Source organism: Sus scrofa, chromosome 9 (assembly GCF_054392235.1).
Source record: "Sus scrofa isolate SSC_HxYL_T2T_F1_AM1 chromosome 9, Sscrofa_HxYL_maternal_Yorkshire_Landrace_v2.0, whole genome shotgun sequence".
In the NCBI taxonomy this organism is placed as follows: domain Eukaryota; kingdom Metazoa; phylum Chordata; class Mammalia; order Artiodactyla; family Suidae; genus Sus; species Sus scrofa.
The window spans coordinates 138,286,297-138,304,439 of NC_139391.1; the positions used below are offsets into that span (position 1 = coordinate 138,286,297).

The 18,143-nt window shown below is 52.1% G+C and overlaps 2 long non-coding RNA genes and 1 other non-coding gene across 12 annotated transcripts in view; 1 reads left to right on the forward strand and 2 right to left on the reverse strand.

Annotated features, from left to right (window-relative positions):
- Window positions 1–18,143, forward strand: part of LOC102159171 (uncharacterized) — a 134,991-nt gene that overhangs the window by 84,497 nt on the left and 32,351 nt on the right. The window contains exon 1 of one of the 6 annotated variants that reach the window (XR_014816876.1): window positions 11,909–12,068. The exons of 2 other annotated variants lie outside the window; for them this stretch is intronic. This is a non-coding gene — a long non-coding RNA (uncharacterized LOC102159171). Of the gene's footprint in view, window positions 1–11,908; window positions 12,069–15,901; window positions 15,957–15,985; window positions 16,346–17,871; window positions 17,948–18,143 lie in introns of those variants that run through there. 3 more of the 6 variants (XR_014816875.1, XR_002336079.2, XR_014816874.1) reach the window with 3 other exon arrangements.
- On the reverse strand, window positions 7,305–11,779 carry LOC146400226 (uncharacterized). 5 transcript variants are annotated; one of them, XR_014816869.1, is made up of 7 exons: window positions 11,553–11,779; window positions 11,142–11,199; window positions 10,691–10,782; window positions 10,036–10,439; window positions 9,773–9,838; window positions 9,144–9,266; window positions 7,305–8,364 (listed from the first exon to the last, which is right to left on the reverse strand). It is a non-coding gene; the product is annotated as an uncharacterized LOC146400226 (long non-coding RNA). The 5 variants fall into 5 exon arrangements; XR_014816868.1 differs by lacking the exons at window positions 9,773–9,838; window positions 10,036–10,439 and having other exon boundaries at window positions 7,536–7,639; window positions 9,219–9,266; window positions 11,672–11,779; XR_014816871.1 differs by lacking the exons at window positions 9,773–9,838; window positions 10,036–10,439; window positions 10,691–10,782; window positions 11,142–11,199; window positions 11,553–11,779 and adding an exon at window positions 8,997–9,045 and having other exon boundaries at window positions 7,525–7,639; window positions 9,150–9,235.
- Window positions 7,615–7,683, reverse strand: MIR205 (microRNA mir-205). The gene has a single exon (NR_038496.1). It is a non-coding gene; the product is annotated as a microRNA mir-205 (primary transcript).

Here is an 18,143-nt window from a genome sequence, read left to right on the forward strand (position 1 = left end):
ATAGCATATGGTGTTTGTCTTTCTCTTTCTGACTTACTTTGCTCAGTATGAGAATCTCTAGTTGCATCCATGTTGCTGCAAATGGCATTATTTTGTGTTTTTTTTGTGGCTGAGTAGTATTCCATTGTGTATATGCCCTTTTATCATGAAGTAGTTACCTTCTTTATCTTTCTTTATGGCCTTTGTTTTAAAGTCTATTTTGTCTGATATGAGTATTGCAACTCCTGCTTTCCTGTCTTTTCCATTGGCATGAAATATCTTTTCCCATCCCCTCACTTTCAATTCATATGTCTCCTTTGCCCTAAGGTGAGTCTCTTGTAGGCAACATATTGTGGGCTTTTTTTTTTTTTATCCAGTCTGCCACCCTACAGCTTTAGATTGGAGCATTCGGTCCATTGACATTTAAGATAATTATTGATAAATATGTATTTATTGCCATTTTAAACCTTGTTTTCCAGTTGATTCTCCTTTGTTCCTTTATCTATTTATTTCTTTTGGTCAGATGAGTTCGTTTAATTTTATGCTGTGTCCTCTTCTTTCTGGTTTTTGTGAATGTATTGTTTGGTTTGGCTTTATGGTTGCCCTGTTTTTCGAGTATGTTAAGCCCTTCCTATATTTGCTTGCTGTAGTCTAATAGACATATAGACTCAAGCACATTCTTAAAAAAAAAAAAAAAAAAGAGTCTAGACTTTCTTAGTCTCCTTTCCCCGCATTTTATGATTTTGATGTGCTTTTTCACATCTTCGCGTTTATCCTCTTACCGTTCCATGTGTTTGTCGCTGCTTTCACAAATAGTTTGTTTTTTTTTTTCTTTTAGATCCATCTATTGGCTTATTTAAGAGATTGCTTTCTGACTGTGATTTCCTCTGGTCTATAGCTTCTTCCTTCTTTCCTATTTAGAGGAGACCTTTCAGTATTTCTTTTAGAATGGGTCTGGGATTGCTGCATTCTTTTAGTTTGTGTTTGTTGGAGAAATTCTTAATTTCTCCTTTTATTTTAAGTGATAATCTTGCTGGGTAGAGTATTCTAGGCTGCAGTTTTTTCCCTTCTAGAACTTTGCATATATCTTGCTTCTCTGTTCTGTCCTGTAGTGTTTCTATAGAGAAACCAGCTGATAGCCTTACAGGGGTTCCCTTATAATTAAGTCTTTGTTTTCCTCTTGCTGCCTTTAGAATCCTCTCCTTATGTTTAATTTCTGCCATTGTTATTATAATATGCCTTGGTGTAAGTCTGTTTGGGTTCAACTTGTTTGGGGCCCTCTGTGCTTCCTGTATCTTGATATCTGTTTTCCTTTGATTTGGGAAGTTTTCAGCCATAATTTCTTCAAATATATTTTCAATCTCATTTTATTTTTCTTCTCCTTCTGAAATCCCTATTATGCATAGTCTGGCCTGCTTTATTTTATCCCATATATTGCTTTCATATTTTTTCATTTGCCGTCCTGATGGGGCGATTTCCATTATTCTATCTTCCAAGTCACTTACTCATTCCTCTGCATTAATCATTCTGCACTTCAATGCCTTTAACTCAGCTTGCGTTTCTGCAAATGAATTTTGTAATTTTTCTTGGTTCCTCTTAATGAACCCCTAGTGGTGCTGGGCCATACCCACCCTCTGGAGTCCCAGATGGCTACAGCTGTTTGCACCTGCTCCTGCCCCCGTAGCCCACAGAAGAGGTTCTCTGACATCCGAGAGCCTGCATGTGCACAGAGAAAGATGCCCTCTCGTGGTCGTGCCCCTTCTTCTCTCCCTTCCCCAGTGATGGGACCTTGCTTCTCCTGCGGGCCCAGGCCTCCTCCCACGCGCCCTCAGCTATGGCGCTCCGCACTCTAACCTGTGGGGCACGGCTCCCAGGCCCCCTCAGGCTGTGTCCACACAGCCAGCCGTAGTCCTCTCCCCAGAACTGACCTCTGGAGCACTGGTCTCAGCACCCAGCTCCAGCCCAAGTGTCTCAGCCTGTGGTGTCCTGGGATATGGTCTGTGTGGCTCTCTCTCTGCTTTGCTGCCCTCAGTCCGGCTGCTGCACTTTCCCCAAGGCGTTGGGGCTCCGCCTCCATCCCTGCTGCTCTCTGCCTCAGTGAGGCGGCCTCCCAGGGTGCAGATTCTCTTCTGCTGGTCCCGTCCTGATTCCTTCTTTCCCCTCTCTTTTCTCTCTCTTTTTCCTTTTGTTCTACTCCGTTACATGGAGGGTTTCCTGCCCTTTTTGGAAGTCTATGGTCTTCTGCCAGCGTTCAGCAGATGCTCTGTGTGAATTGTTCTTCATGCACTTTTGACGTGTTTCTGGGAAAAGGCAAACGCGGCGTCTTGCGCCTCCGCCATTCTCATCCCGCTCATCACCAGCTTCTCTCTCCTGTACTTTCCACCTGCTCCCAGGAACATGGAGTGAAAATTCAAAATGGCACTTATTCTGGAAAAATGGTTACTTGTTTATGCTCTGCGTGTTTTGAAAAAAAAAAAAAATCCTCAAGGTCCCTACAGTAGGAGACGGGCACCAAACGTGAAGCTAAAAAGTGAAAATCCACCTACGATGAAGTTGACGGGAGGAAGAGAGGATTGTGCCAGAAGCTGGAGTAGACGACTCTGGTTGTGAGGAAATTGCACGGCAAACTCAGAGCTGGATTGCTGGCAGCCAAACACGTGCCTGCAGTTACTTAATTCCTGGTCAGCAGACACTAGACAAGCTTCTCAAAGTTACTTGTCTTGATACTGCGGTTACAATAATAAATAGTATTTTTGAGACCTTAGATTCTACTCGGCACTCGCTGAGCACTTTGCATGCATTGTCCTAGCTCATCCTCACACAAGAGCTTGTGATCGGCTAGAGTGATAGACCCCTGTGTGAACCCCAGGGCCAGGGAGCCCAGGTTTGGATCTCATCTCTGTTGCCCACAAACTGGGTGGCCTTGGGCCAGTCCCTTCCCTCTGTTTCAGCTTTATGATCATAAAACTGAACTATCAATCACACAGAATAAAGTGATCGGGCACATTCCATGATTTACTATACACAAAGCGTGCGGTGTCTGGCCCTAGTAAGTCCTTGCCGTTATTATCTTTACTTCCACTTGACAGATGGGGAAAGTCAGTCTGAGAGAGGTTAAGTGGCTGGCCCAGAGTCCCCTGGCCAGATCAAATTGGCACCAGATCTAATTTGACCCCTCTTAACCACTTCACACACTGACTCAGAAACTGCAGCCTGCTGCCAGCAATGCACTTGGCTGCAAATAAGGAGCTGGATTAGCCCTGAGCAGTCAGTGTTTGATTGTCTTTGGTGAGAGTTCCTCATCTATAGATTCTCTTCCGGGGAACTTCTCCTGGCTGTTCAGCTAGATGAGGCCCCTGGGATGGTACCTACTTTCAACATGACTTTAAGTTTAAATGATGAAGGAGTTATCTTACAAATCACGGTGTCTATTTGCTTATTTATAGATTCCAGTGATTTATATTTATTCCCGGGCACAAAAAATTCTGCCATAGCAGAGACATAGGTCAGGGTCTACCCAATGGCTACTACATGTAAAGTCCACTTCAATACCACGTGCTGCAGGGAGCGGCTTGCTTTGTTGGTTTCCCTGATCTCCCAGGGCACAGGTGTCCTTTGGCCCATAGTGATGCTTGAAATCTGATGTGGATGTAATTCCCCTTTTCACCACCAGGTGTCCCACCCAGCCCTGCTCTCTGACATGCATGGAGGAAAAAATCGCCTTCTTCACCCCTCCAAAGGGGAAAAAGGAATTGTGGGGTGGGGTGGGGTGGGGTGGGGTGGGGAGGGAGTGGGGGGACTGCTGTGGGGAGGAGGTGGGGGAGGCTATGACAAGTGTTCTAGATGCTGTTCCTTGCTGCCAGACAAAGGGAATATTTTGCATTGTTTACTTTGATGTGTGGGTGTCTCTCTCCAGAAAGCTTAGTCCTTCCCTCCATTTCAGCAGGATTTTATTTCCACTCACGCTCTAGTGTCTGGTCGGCCTTTACATTTCTGAGCTGGGGTCAGAGGCTGCTGCCTGCCTGCATTGTCTCCCTTTGGCCGGAGGCCCCTGACAGCCGCTCAGCCCTCTGTGGATGCTCTTTCTTCCTGGGTCTGATTAAAGAGGTGGCCCATCTGATTCCCCATCATTTCCTTCATTGGGGAGGTCAAAGATGGGGACACAGCATGTGACGGTGACACGAACGGGCCCTCTTGTAAGCAGTCACCTAATTCGTCCATGAGCCTGATATTTCCATGACAGAAAGGCTTCCTCCTCCATCTCAAATAAGACTGTCAGGTGCTTCTCTGGGGGAGAGGAGCAGGGGCATTTGGAGGCACTGACTTTGAAGAACTGGGAACATTTAAAATTCCAGCATAGCACTGGAAACTCGGTCACTTGTGGTGGAGCCTGATGGAGGATAATGTGAGAAAAAGAATGTTATATGTGTGTGTGACTGGGTCGCCTTGCGCTATAGTGGAAAATTGACACAACACTGTAAACCAACTATAATGGAAAAAATAAAAATCATTTAAAAAAATTCCAGCATGGGGAGTTCCTGTCATAGCTCAGTGGTTAATGAACCAGACTAGCATCCATGAGGAGGTGGGTTCGATCCCTGGCCTCACCCAGTGGTTAGGGATCTGACATTGCCATGAGCTATGCTGTAGGTTGCAGATGCGGCTCAGATCCTGCATTACTGTGGCTGTGGTGTAGGCTGGTGGCTACAGCTCCGATTTGGCCCCTAGCCTGGGAACCTCCATATGCCACTGCTGGTGCAGCCCTAAAAAAAGACAGGAAAAAAAAAATTCCAGCATAGATGTTTCCTTTGTGGCTCAGCAGTAACAAGCCTAACTAGAATCCATGAGGATGAGGGTTTGATCCATGGCCTTGCTTAGTGGGTTAAGGATCTGGCGTTGCCGTGAGCTGTGGTGTAGGTTGCAGATGTGGCTGGGATCCTGCGTTGCTGTGGCTGTGGCTGGCAGCTGCAGTTCCGATTTGACTCCTAGCCTGGGAACTTCCATATGCTGCAGGTGAGGCCCTAAAAAGCAAAAGCAAAAAAAAAAAAGTCCCGCATAACCCTCTAATCTTTGGCAGGCAGTTGGCTCCTGTCCTGGCGTCAGTGCTTCCTCCCTCCTTTCTTTTGGAGGGTCACACACAGGTCATGATCAGGGTCAGGGTCAGGGCGAGAGGGGGCCTGGGAGCCGCGTTGTTTTCCCTCTGGCACTGCGGCTGCACTGGGGCCTCTCTGCAGACCCCTGTCCACCTTGGTCGGTCACCCTACAGACCCTGGACATTGACCACAGACCCAGGGAGCCCAAATAGATGCAGTTCCCTAAGTCGTGTGGCCTGGGTGCCAGGTGGTTCTGCGACTGAAGCTTCACCCAGAGATCTGCCGGGATCGTGAACCAGGTTTCTTCAGGCAGCCCCAGCTGTGGGATGTGTCAACGCACGCTGTTTCTTTTATAAAGGACCTTGACGACAAAGCCCAGACTCCCGTCCTGGGGGACTGGGTAACTTCTACACACTCTCTCATTATATGCGTGGCTTTTAATATTTGGAGAGCCTTTTACCAATATGCATTTTCTCCTGCCTGGGAAACCGGAGCCTGGATGCGATGTATTATTGATGGGATTGTAATTTACTCCTCTCGCGTCGTATCTACCGTGTACACCATTAACACAAAATATGGAATTACCAGCGCTTGTATATATTTGTTCGGGTTTGGCTCAATGATATTTGCCTTTCGCCTCAATAAAAGATCATGAATAAAGCAAGCAGGGCGATATTATTTGTTGTTGTTGTTGCAAGGGTATTTTGATTAAATCATTTTCTGTTTTCTGGTGGTGAGCCATGCTTTGCAATGAAGATATGGGACATAAAATAGTGGGGGTTGGACGGGGCAGATGGATGGAGCAGTTCCCACCAGCTCCCGGCACAGGCGGGCTTCCCCGGCAGGCTGCTCCCAGCCCGGCTCAGGCTCCTTCTGAATGAGAAATAAACCATCCTGCCCGTTCAGACCCTGTGTCCCAGCTGTGAAAATGGCTTTGGGGTGGCATCAAGTAGCCCCTTGCGTAGCCACAGCTCTGTGCCCTGGCTGGTGCTTGGCAGCTGGCCCTCTGCTAGTTGTGGTCCCCCTTGAGCCAGGCCTCCCTCACATACAGGCGTGCATGCACACGTGTGTGCGCACACACACACACACACACACACACACTCCCTCTCTCAAAAGATCCCCGGTGGAAGGGCCCGACCAAGCTGCAGACGGAAATGGTCTGATTTGTGACTTTTCTTTCAGAACCTTGACCGGAAGGCATTTGCGGGCTCATTAGCCCTGAGTGCTCTGACCCGGGCCCCAACCTCATTCACTGCATAATTTTTATGGGTAAACATGTTTCCAAAAACTGCCCAGGGCTTGGCCTCCTTGCCCTTTTGTTGTTGTCTCTGGGCCTCAGCATAAAGGGGTGAGGGCGACAGGGAAGAGGTTTTGAACCTGTGAGTTTTGAGGCAGGAACGTGTTCTGGGAAATGCTTATTTCTCTTGGCTTCTGCTCTGAGTCTGAGAGCCCTTTATCCCTGAGGGGCAGTGTCGTGTGTGTGTGTGTGTGTGTGTGTGTGTGTGTGTGTGTAGAGGCCCCTCCCCTCAGATCACCGGCTGGGGGAGGGGGCTTGGACACCCAGGTGACAGGCCTCCATCTGCAAAGCTGGAGTCTCCTTTAGAGCGGGGATCCTAAGAAAATCTCGGCCAGACCACCAGCATCTGTTGACTTTTGCTGCCCAGAGCACATGCTGGAGGTGAAAACCGGTTTTTCTGAAGGCTTGTCAGACCTGGCTTTGTTCAGAGGCGCCTTTTTATGCCACGGGCTCCCCGAAGGAGCCCCTGTTTACTGGAGCAACTCACAAAAAGGCTCAGACATCTCCCCAGTAACCAGGTGCGGCTTCCTTCGGGTTGGGGGCCCGCCCTCCTCCTCCCCACAACCTTCTCCTTCCCTAAAGGAGAGAATGTGGAGGAAAAAAAAAAAAAAAAAAAGAAACATCACCCAGGATTGTAACGCCGATGAAATCCGTGCTAAATCTATCCAAGCAAATCAAAGACCCTGACAGCTGAGAAGCATTATTTGTCGCCCCCCCCAGACCACCAGATTTCTATCAAGGTGAGCGTTTTAAGCCTATGTCTTGGGGAGAAGAGACCCCCTAAAGGCAGTCACGATTGGTACATGATTAATGCTGGACCTGACGTTTTTATGTGTCAAATGTGTTTAAGTGCATCAACCTTTACGCAATTTACGCCCTTACGGTGGTCGATCCTGGGCCGCGTCTCGCATATCTGCAGGCTGCCTTCACGTCCATCATATTTACATTTATTTTATTACGATATAAATGCTCTTTTAAATCCTCGTCGTTTTTTAACCCCCTTGTGCAGGTCCTGCGGGTCCTCTGGGGGGGGCAGGGCAGAGGGTTCCTTGCTGATTGGGAATAGAGTTCCAGCCACCTGCCTGGAGGACCCACGTAGGGAGGGAACCCGAGCCAGTCGTTGAGCTCAGGTCTCCATTGTAACCCAAAGGGGCGGTGACGTCGAAGGCCCGGGAGTCGGCGGGCGACCGCATGCATCACAGAGCTCTTCTTGTCGCCGCTTCTGCTGCGGTGTCAGCTCCACGCCTCCTGAGCTTCACTCCACTGAAATCTGGTTGGGTATGAGACAGACTCCGGTGGAATGAAGGACAAGAGAAACACGTGGACTGTTCCGAGGTCTTGTGCTGAGTCTGGGCCACGGGGCAACCCTGGCCTCGATACACCAGGTCGTTGGTTGCCTGGCCGAAAGCCTCCACGATCGGAGTCACGGTCGCGGGGAATGGGGAAGATCCGAGTCCTCACACCCTCTGGCGGAGACCACTTCCCTCCGGAGCTGCCCAGAGCCAGCTCGCCGGAACCTCCCTGTGTCTGCGGCACAGACGGGGCCGCGGCACAGACGGGGCCGCGGGGTGGGCCGGCGCTGCCCGGCTGGGACCTCTGCTGTTTCTCACCCTTGAGGGACCATCCCACCCACATCCGCATGGAAACGTCTCTGCCTTTACCCAGCTGGGCTGCTGGGCGTCTTCCCCCCGTGCTGGGGAGGCAGGTGTTCTGAGATTTCCGCTTTGGGAAAATGCGTCTCCCGCGCCTTCGAACCAGGGCCCTGGAAGGCGGGGCGGAGCAGTTCCTCTCCAGCCCGCACCCTCCAAAGAGCCTGAGCAGCGCTTTGCGCGGCCGGCCCGTGTGCGGGTGTGAACTGGGGGGAAGAACACCTGGCCGGAGGCAGGCGTGCTCTTTGGGCCCCGGGTAGGCAGAGGAGGGTAAGCCTCCTTGGTGTTGCTCCTAGGGATCCACCTCGGGTGGCCACTTTCTAGTGGCCCCACATCCTTCCCCAACCTGCAGGGACAAGAAACCACATCATCCGGGGGCTTGGAGGCGGGGCAGGGGGCGATACGGTGGCTCCCAGAGGCTGAACTAAACCGAGGGATGGGACTCCTCTGAGAGCTCTCTGTCCTCCCAAAAGAAACGCCTTCCCCGTTGCTGTGAGGTTGCCTCTCCGCCCTTCCCCGCTGTGCTCAGACTTGCCCCGGGCTCCAAGTAAGCCCCATAAAAGGCTGTTCTCAGCACCAACTTGCAGACGGGGTGAGTTAGGGCAGCTCCACCCTGTTGTTTGGAATACTTTCTTCCCGGGCTTGTTCTGACCCGACACAGAGAGGCAGTGGCTTCTAATGGCTTCTTCCTCCGCCCACAAGCCCCGGGCACTGGGCCTCTCCAAAGCTCTTCATCAAGGGCTCAGGGGTTCCAGCTATTGCCTGGCTTCCCTTGGTCAAGGTGAACGCAGGGTGTGTGGAGTGGGGTGGGGGGGCCCCGGGCAGAAGGGGGCTGGCCCATCCTCTCCCACTCTCCTTTGTAATTATGGTTCTTCACCCCAGGGAGAAACGTGCCCCACTTGTGAGTCATCTGGAGATGCAGGCCCCTTGCACCGCCTTTGAACCATTTCACAAAGTCATAGGAAGAAAGGGACCAACCTGTTTGGCGCTGATAAGCGATGCCAGGAGATGATGGGAGGCCATAGATCTGGGTCAGAAGGATTCTTTGCTTTCTCTCTGGATTTCAACCCCAACTCGGAGAGCGTAGGGGGCAATTCCTCTCCCTCCAGACCTATCTTACCCCACTCTTACCCTCCCAATGGGTACAGTCCACCAGATTCTTCAAATCCTCAACGGGCACGTGCAGAGAGCCTCACCCACCTCTGGGGTCCTTAACCTCCAAGACGGACACTCCAGCGACGACCGTGTCTGTGAAAGATTGTGCAAACGACAGGGAGCGCTGATATTAGAGCCCAGACAGGGCAGCCCTTTCCCATTCACCCGCCCTCCCCCTCTAGCCCTGTGCTTGCTACAAGACAGAAGATGCACTAGGGCCTGAATCAGCAGCCTTGACCTACGCTGGACCTCAAGTTCGAGATTCTTCTGTCTACTAAGCCTTGGCCAGCTGGATGTCCCAGGGACTTGTAACTTGGCCCCTGGCAACCTGGGGTTTGGTCAGAGAAGCAAACCACACGTGTACTTGGCTGTAGAGTCAGTTCACCCAGTGACTCCTCTCCTGTGCCCCCATCCGCCTTCAGGACTGGGTGTTGGACACGAGAACCCAAGAATATCACCAGGTCTTGAAGCTCCTCTTCTAGCCGCACCCTCCAGCCCAGGGCTGAAAAGCCAGCCAAACCCCTGTCCCTCTAACTGGGTACGTTTCCCTGAAAGCAGACCAGAACGACCATCACGGTACTTAATTGCTTAGCACCCACCTCACCGCCAGTTCCCATTATCGGTGAGATTTATTGCCTGGGATCACTGGAAGTCTCCAAGAAAACCTAGAACGGACTGGATTTGGTTAAAGATGCGGCAGGTTCACTTCTTTTCACCTTGGAGGAAGCGGCCGCTCCACTTTGAGTGAACGTGGCTTTTCCCCAGATCCCCCCTCTTCTCTCTCGTGCTCAGTGACCCTCCTAATGGAGCCTCTTGGCTTTGGTTTCTCACAGCCCCCCAGATCCGGAGATTTCAGACTCACCTGGAGGTATCAGGGTCTGTACCGTCAGAGGGCAGGGCCTTCTTTGAGCTTGTTTCGAAAGAACTTTCATGAGAGAATTCAGAACAAAGAGGTGGCTGGAGACTCGTGCATGCGAGAGAAGGAAAGGAATTCCAAGCCTTGGACTGCTCTTGCCTTCCGAAGATTGGAGGACAGCGAGTAAGAAACAAGAAGCCCTTGCCGTAGAGGGAGTTCAGCTGAGCAGGCCCGTGCAGAACAGAAGTGGGTCCTGCGGGGCGGTGGGGGCTGGTCCCGGACAGCCCCTCTCCCTTAATGGTGAAGAGTACGAAGGCAGAGGAAAGTGGATTGGCAGAGAGGGGAGTTCAAGGACCCGGAAAGAGAGAGTTTGGAGTGTGGGGGGCTCAGATGAGCTTGCAGCACAGGAGCTGGGAACAGACAATGAAAGGGAGAGAAGCTGGTTTTTCCAAGGCGAGGCTGAGGAAGAACTCGGCCCCTTTCAAGGAGGTGGTACCATAGCCCCACACTTTATTTATGCACCTGGCAGCACAGCTTCAGGTTACCTGTGGAGCCCGCCCAATGGGGAGAGGCCTGGCTGTGGCTCCACCTCTCAGCACCCACACCTGGGGAGGAGTCGGGGGGTGGTGGCTGGGAATGGCCAGGCCTTTCTGCATCTAACCTTATTGTTCTGGAAAATGGGGGGGAGGTCTCCATCCTTGGGCGACTCAGGTGATCTGAGGGCTGTCTCTGAAGGCCCAGGCTCCCAGAGACCTGGGGAAGGAAGAAAAGAAAGCTCAGATCTTCCCTTGGCTAGGAGAGGCTGTGTGTGCACGTGTTTTGTGCGTGTGTGTGTGTGTGTGTGTGTGTGTGTGTACTGGATGGCCCCTGGAGCTTTCAGCTATGTCCCTGAGATCCTAGCTCTGAGAGGGGCACTTCAGGATCCAGCAGAGATCTGCCAGCCCATCAAGGGACCCATAGGTCTGACCGAGGAGAGGCCCACCCAGTGGGGTGTCCTGGCATTTAGTGCAGAGCAAGTTTGCCCTGCTCCTTGTCAGGGGGAGCGGCTTGTATAACCTGTGAGGCTTTGTGACCTGCTTCTCTTTCATTCCATGGGGTGGGGAGAAGCCTACCTTGAGTGAGGGGATGTGGGAAGAGACAAAAGGAACTGGAGACGGAGCCAGCAAACTCCTGGGGAAACATAAAGGAGACTGCATTATCAACCACTCATTACTTTAATTCCCCTCCCCATGCCACACCTGGAGGGCAGGGCAGGTGAAGGCCCTCAGAGGTGGCGTTTCTCCCACTAGCATCCGAGCCTGACTTCCATTCGTTCTCAAGGCAAATCTGATGTGTGCCGGGGAGGGGGGGGGTAGATCTCACCCCCCGCCCCCCCGCACCGCTTTCTCCTCCTGGAAAAGGAGGGAATTAGTGAACCCAGACTGTAGGGTCTCCTGCTGCAGCCCTGACCCACAGCCTTTCCTGGAACCCGAATTCTATCTGCTCAGGGGCCCTTTAGACCTCAGCCAATCCCAGCCTCTTACCAAACAGATGGGAAAACTGAGGCTCTGGGGGGAATGTCTGTTTCAAGTTCTTGAAGCCGGTGTAGAGTCGGGACTGAAATCTCCCGCATCGAGCCCTCCGTCATTAGAGGGCTGTTTACCGTGGGTGCCTGCGGCCAACTCCCTGGTCCCGGAGGGCCTTGGCACGCCTGGAGCATCCCGCACGCTTGCTGGGAGAAGGAAAGTCTCCTCTGGGGACGAGCGAGGGCGCGTGCCCCGTGCGGGCTCTCTTAAGTACACGGGCTCCTCCCCACACCTCGGGCCGCCTGGTTTCCTTGCCAGCTGGACGCAGTTTGCCTCATCGCAGCCCCGGTGCTTCCATGTCCCAGCGAGTCAGGTGGAGAGAGAAGCAGCGGTGAATGAGATGATGTAGGCTTGTGGGTTAGGGACCCTGTTCCCAGTCCATCTCCCCCCGCGTTTCATTTGTTCACTCATTCATTCACTCACGCACCCTGCCCCTCCCTGCCTCTCTCCATGACAGCATCTGCTCTGAACCAGGTGAGTGAGGGGCTGGGCTGGCCCTTGAACTCCCAACTCAGATCCACACAGACACAGATGGGCGGAAAAAACAGGCCAATGAGAAAAACACCATGGATGCCTTCCCCCGAAGGAAACTGCGAACTTTCGTCTATGAGATGAAGGTGCCACAGAGAAGGTGACATCTGAGCAGATGCTGGAAAGAGGAAGGGGCATGGGGGCTTGGTTAGGACCTGGCTGGAATGAAAGCTCTGACAAGGATCCCTCGGCCTCTGGTTCAGAAGCTCGCCCTGGGCCCGTGTCGGACTATAGGCAGGTGACTGGCCGCTGAATACACAGCCCCAAAATGTGCGGTGAGGGGAGCGAGGGGGAGCGAGGGGCACCGAGGGCAGAAAATATGCACAATCTTGCGGGTCAGGTTCTTTCCCTCCAGGGGTTATCTTTGACCTCTAAATTTGTTCAGAGAAATGGCACCAAATTGTAAGCTAGAGACATGAATGGTTCTCACTTGCCCTTTCTCATGAGCGGTGTTTTCTGTCTTCCTCTCAGCTTGATTCACGAGGTGCCAGGAGGATGCCCTGTGGGCTGTTGGAAGCTGGGTCGAAAGGGGGCTGGGAGACACATCAGGGTGACTTTGTTCTTGTCTCCTGTCCCCTTGCCCCTTGGACTGGGTCTTTGTTCCGAAGTTAGCTTGAGAGGCAAGCGCCCCCCGTGTCTTCTCTGCCCGCACATTTCTAGTCCCGCACCTCTAAGGGGCAGTCCCCAGGCTCTATGGAGGGTTGCCCCGCCTGCCCGCCCAAGAGGGTCTGTGGCTTTCGGGCAGGGGAGAATGCAGCGGGGAGGGCAGGGGGATTGGGCTGGGAGCACAGGGCTCCCATCCTTGCTCAGGAGCTGGCTGTTTTGATGTTTGCTCACTTTCTCCGCCCCGGGGCTGCGTGTTTCGGTGGGACTGTGTACCCCTGATCCTGACTCCTCCCTGAACATGCCTGAGCCGGGGCTGCTCTGCTGCGGAGGGTCTTTGATCCCCACACGCCTCGCTGGGTCCTAAAAATACATGACCTTTGCCTCCGCCCTGACCTCCAGCCCCGTATCTGCCTGGCACACTTTTGGTTTTTGTGGAAAGATGGTAAAGTCTCCCAAGGGTTCCAGCACCCGATCAGGTCAGATGCTGGTTATCAGCTCATCTAATTTGGTAGCGGCGGCGTCTCCCACGCCTCACCCTTCGCCTGAGCTCCTCCAGGAAGGACCGTGGAGTCAACTGTAGGTCTTTCCACAGGGGAGAAGCCACTGAGGTTTCAAAGAGCCTTGTTGCACAACATTTGGAGTGGGCTGGCCTCTCGGGTGAAACAGGAAGGAAAGAGTGACACCAAGAGACAGCTTAGTCCTAGGAACCTGCTGGGGACATCAGGGCCTATGCCTGGAGGTGGGGGGCTGGGCCTTGGGCTGCCTGTGGATTGCAGCCTTTGTGACCTGCTTTCCACTGGTCCCAGGCCTCCAGCTCTGCTCCATGTATGGAGGAGCCAGGAGGACCTCTCCCTGAGAGCTTTCTCAGGGCCCAAAGGCAGGAGGAGTGCATGCTAACTCACTGCCACTTGCCTAGTTCTGTCCTTCGGCCCAGAAAGTAACTGCGCTAATGTAGGTGGAGAAGATGTGATTTAGCAACAGCATAAATAGAAAAAAAAAAAAAAAAACGACTTAGAGTTTGTGCTTGGTAAACTATGAGACTCCATGTTGTGATGTGGCTGCCAAAAGAGCAAACTCTGTCTTTGGTTGTGCTACTAGAAATATGAGATAGAAAACAGGGGAGGTCATATTCCTACTCTCTGCTGCTCAGATTATACTCAGCTCTGTTACAGGCTTCACATTTTCAGAAAGTTCCATATGAGACTGAAAGTGAGAAAATATTGATCAGAACATGAGTGGACTTGAAAAGAGGTCACTCTGAGAAAGGATTAAGAGCTAGGGGCTGTTTAGTCTGGAGAAGTGACGACGGGGAATGGTGGGAGGGCTAGTACAGCTGTGTTCAAGAACAGGGGGACTTGCCCTGTGAAAGAGGTCTGTCTGCGTGTGTTCTTTGGGGTCTCATGGGGTAGAATCAGGGGCAATTTCTTTTCCCATCACCAGTTCCCCATGGAAATACCTTCTTAGAAGTGGACCACAGAGAACAGAGGCAGGCGGGAAAGAAACCTGATAGCTCTGGAGTCAGTGTAGCTCCCCTGAGAGAGGCTGTCTCATCTCAACTTGGAAGGACTAGCTATTCCTGCATATACCCACCAGGGGTCTAAGAACACCTGTCTGAGCAGCTGGGGCCAAAGTTGGCACATCAGCCTGAGGCCCCTCCCGCCATCATCAGTACACCCCCCCCCCCACGTCACTGCATCTTCTTAGTTGACTTGCCTGGTGCACGTGTTGTCCCCCAGGAGTTGAGTTTGGTGCTGGTTTTCTCTAGCCAGCCCTTTGTGCCCTGTTTCCTGACGCCACACCCCATACCGCACCTAGGACCTGTGATCTGTGCGCACCTCTGTCACACATCATCTTTTAGTTACTGACTTCTGGTCTTTCTTTCTAAACCATGAACTATTTATTTATTTATTTATTTATTTTATTAAGGCTGCACCTGCGGCATATGGAGGTTCCCAGGCTAGGGGTTGAATCAGAGCTGCAGCCGCTGGCCTATGCCACACCCATAGCAATGCCAGATCCTAGCTGCATCTGCGGCCTCCACCACAGCTCATGAGCCGGATCCTTAACCCACTGAGTGAGGCCAGGGATGGAACCTGCATCCTCATGGACACTCTGTCGGGTTCTTAACCTGAAGAGCCGTAAAGGGAACTCCTGAGATTTTATGTTTTTATGTTACCATCTGAATACCACTTTAGGAAGGCAGAGGGGACGGGGGTGGGGGGGGAAGATTCTTAACTGAAGAGGCTTTGATGAGCTGAAGCGGTCCATGTTGTTAAACACCGGGGGAATCTAAAATCACTGAGCTGGAGACAGCTTGCACGGTCTCCCATCCCTGACTCCTGGCCCTTATCGTTTGAAGAACTAGAGGGTCTGGAGAATGCAGAGGGGAGACAAAGTGTCTTTGTTGGTTCATATTGTCACACACGCTTCATTGTGCACCTACTATGTGCCAGACGCAGGTGACAAATGGATGTCTGAGATTCAGCCCCTGGACACAAGGACTTTCCAGTGCAGTGAAGGGGCCAGCATGGGGACATGTGCTACAGGAGAGAGGGGCCGGAACACTGCAGCAGCCAAGAGAGAGGAGCCTCCACCCTCGTCTTATAGATCAGGAAGGCTTCACAAAGGAGGTGCTACCAGATGAGATAAAAAATGCTCGAGGAAGTGCACCAACTGGAGAAGAGAGAATTTGGTGCAGGGACTCTTCCGGGTGGCAGGGCTGAGCAGGGGTGGGCAGCGAGTCTTCTTCCTAAAAGATAAATGAGCCCAAGCTCCACCCTGGGTCACTGGGCAGACGCAGGTTTACTACCTGGGGGGTCTGGAGTGAAGGATGGGAAGAAACTGAAAGGGCCCACCCTGCCTAGGAGGTAAAAAAAATATAAGCCAAGCTTCCTCATCAGCACCAAGGCAAGATGGATCTACGCAGGTAATCGAGTTTGGCAATCTCTGCTGGCTACCTCACCGCGTGTTTGGTATGTTTCATGAGGTGCCAGTTAGAATTTGCTAAATAAAGAGGTAGAGCGGCAGGAGAGGGGCAAGTTTTAATGGGGAGAAAATGACGCGTGAGCAGGTAACGAGAGATGGGCGGACTTGAGGCCATCAGAATGCTTAGCGCAGCACCGGGCAGGGTTGGTGTGCGCATGCGTGTGTGCGCACGTGTCTCTGCCGCTAATGACAAGCGCAGGATTAGCCGGGTTTGCCTACGAGTCACAGAAAGGCGATTAGGTGGGCAAAATGGATGAGCTAGAAAAAGCGGGGGAGGCCTGGATTGTTGCACACTTTTCTTTGAAAGGTTCCGACACTTTCTGCGCTCTTAGAGGGGGAAGTAAGCCAAGCGTGGTTCTCTCATACTTGCAAAATAATTAGAAACCAGACCTTCGGGTGGGGAATCGTTTTGGGGCTTGGAGCACAGGTCTCTGCCCTCGGAGGCTCGCAGGTGCCAGCTCATCCGTCTTGCCCCCGTCCTGGAGAAGCCAGTGCTGGTGCTGAGTTCAGCAGTTCTGAGCAACAGCGCAATAAACCCGCCCAGGAGCCCTGCCGCGGCAGCAGAGTGGGATAATCCTACAATTTAATAAGCAGGAGCATGAAGCAGGACTGAAGCAAATGGTTTGGAGGTGATGAGATTGCGTCCCTTCCTGAGTCGGAGAGACGTGGGCGAGGAGTTTGGAGTTTGTGATACTGGGGTAGGGAACTGGATGGGAGGGGGATAAGGAAGAAGAGAACGCCAGCTGCAATGGTCACTGTGGGATTCACTTTCCAAACGCTGGGAGGACTGATGCCCTAAGTCTATTCAGCATCATTGGAAACTCAGGATGGGGAGGAGCTTGAGAAGGGCTCTCAGGCTTCCTGAACTGGGAAGGAGCTAGGTGTTAGGTTCCCTCTGGGGTGGGGTGAGGGCTCAGACCCCATTCATTGCTAATTATGCAATTTAGTCAAGTCGGAGTCACTGTTTGCTCGTCTGTAATACGGGCATAATAGTAATGCTTGGATAATGCACGGGAATATTCCTCTAACGATGTATAGGATTTTGGAGTCATTGTGTTTGTCACAACTGAGATTCCAGAATGTTAAAATGTACAGTTTTATGGACTCGGGAGTTGCTGGGTGTACCTGGTTCTGGGGCCGAGGACCTGGCTGGCATCCCCCACTTTTCCTCAGCCCAACCCAGAGATGTACTGCAGCTGTGAGAGCCAGTTGTTACCATTTCAGGAAATAGTTTCCCATATGGTTGCTAAATTTGTTTGTTGGTAACTGGAAATCAGCCACAGGTGGGAGTATGTACACCAGGTTACAAGTCAGGGTCCTGCTGAGAGCTGGTTGTTAAGCGTTTCCCAGCACACCCCTGACCCCACCTCTCTCCCATCACTGGTTCTCCGCGATGCTTCCCCAGAGCCAGCTCTCCTGTCTGCTTTGCTCCTTGGTAGCCCTCAGCGCTTTAGGGGAGGGAGGCTGTGGGCCCTAGAGGGTGCCTCCTTCTGGTCCTGCAACCCAAGCTGTAGCCTCACTGGGCTGCTGCTGGTTTCCAGGAGATAATGTCCACATGTTTTTTTCTACTCAGTGCTTTTTGTTTGTTTTTGCTTTTTTGGTCTGCGCCTGTGGCATATGAAGGTTCCCAGGCTAGGGGTCTAATCAGAGTTTTAGTTGCCAGCCTATGCCACAGCCACAGCAACGCCGGATCCTTAACCCGCTGAGCGAGGCCAGGGATCAAACCCGCTACTTCATGGTTGCTAGTCGGGCTCATAACCCACTGAGCCACAACAGGAACTCCTACTTAGTGCTTTTGATTACACTCTGCCCGCCGTGAACGCCTGTTACGATGCGGATGCCAGGGTTGCCTGTAAGGCTCACACACAGACACTTTACAGGTGTGGAAACTGAGGTTACGTAACTCATGTGAAGCAACCTAATTAAGAAGAGTTAGGATTAAGATCTGAGAAGCGATTTTTCCCGACTCAGGGCCAAGGCTTTTGCTGTTCCTCTTCCCGTCACAAATTCAGGCTCTTAGTCCTTTTCTTCTTCCCCCCAGAAGCCAGCACGAGGCCGCGCACACAGGGTCAGGGTGTAACGACTGCGTGATGAATTGACTAAAACTTCCCTCCCTCGCAGGCATGTATTTTGCGACAAAAACGAGGTGGGGATTAGGAGGAATTATAGCGCATGTTGCTTCTGCAGAGTCACCCTTGGCCTCGGCACAGCCCCGAGGCTCTTTGCCCCTGGTAGGTTCTCGGTGAGACGGTCCCTTCAGAGTGAAGCCTGGAGTTCGTGCAGGCGCGGAAAGGATTCAACAGAAACGGACACGTCCACGGACTCTCGGGAGAAGAATATGATTTAGCAAAATGGGCTGTTATAATATTGCGCATGGCAGACCTTCCAAGCTTTAATGAAGCTCTTCCGCCGCGTGTTGTAGCTGGA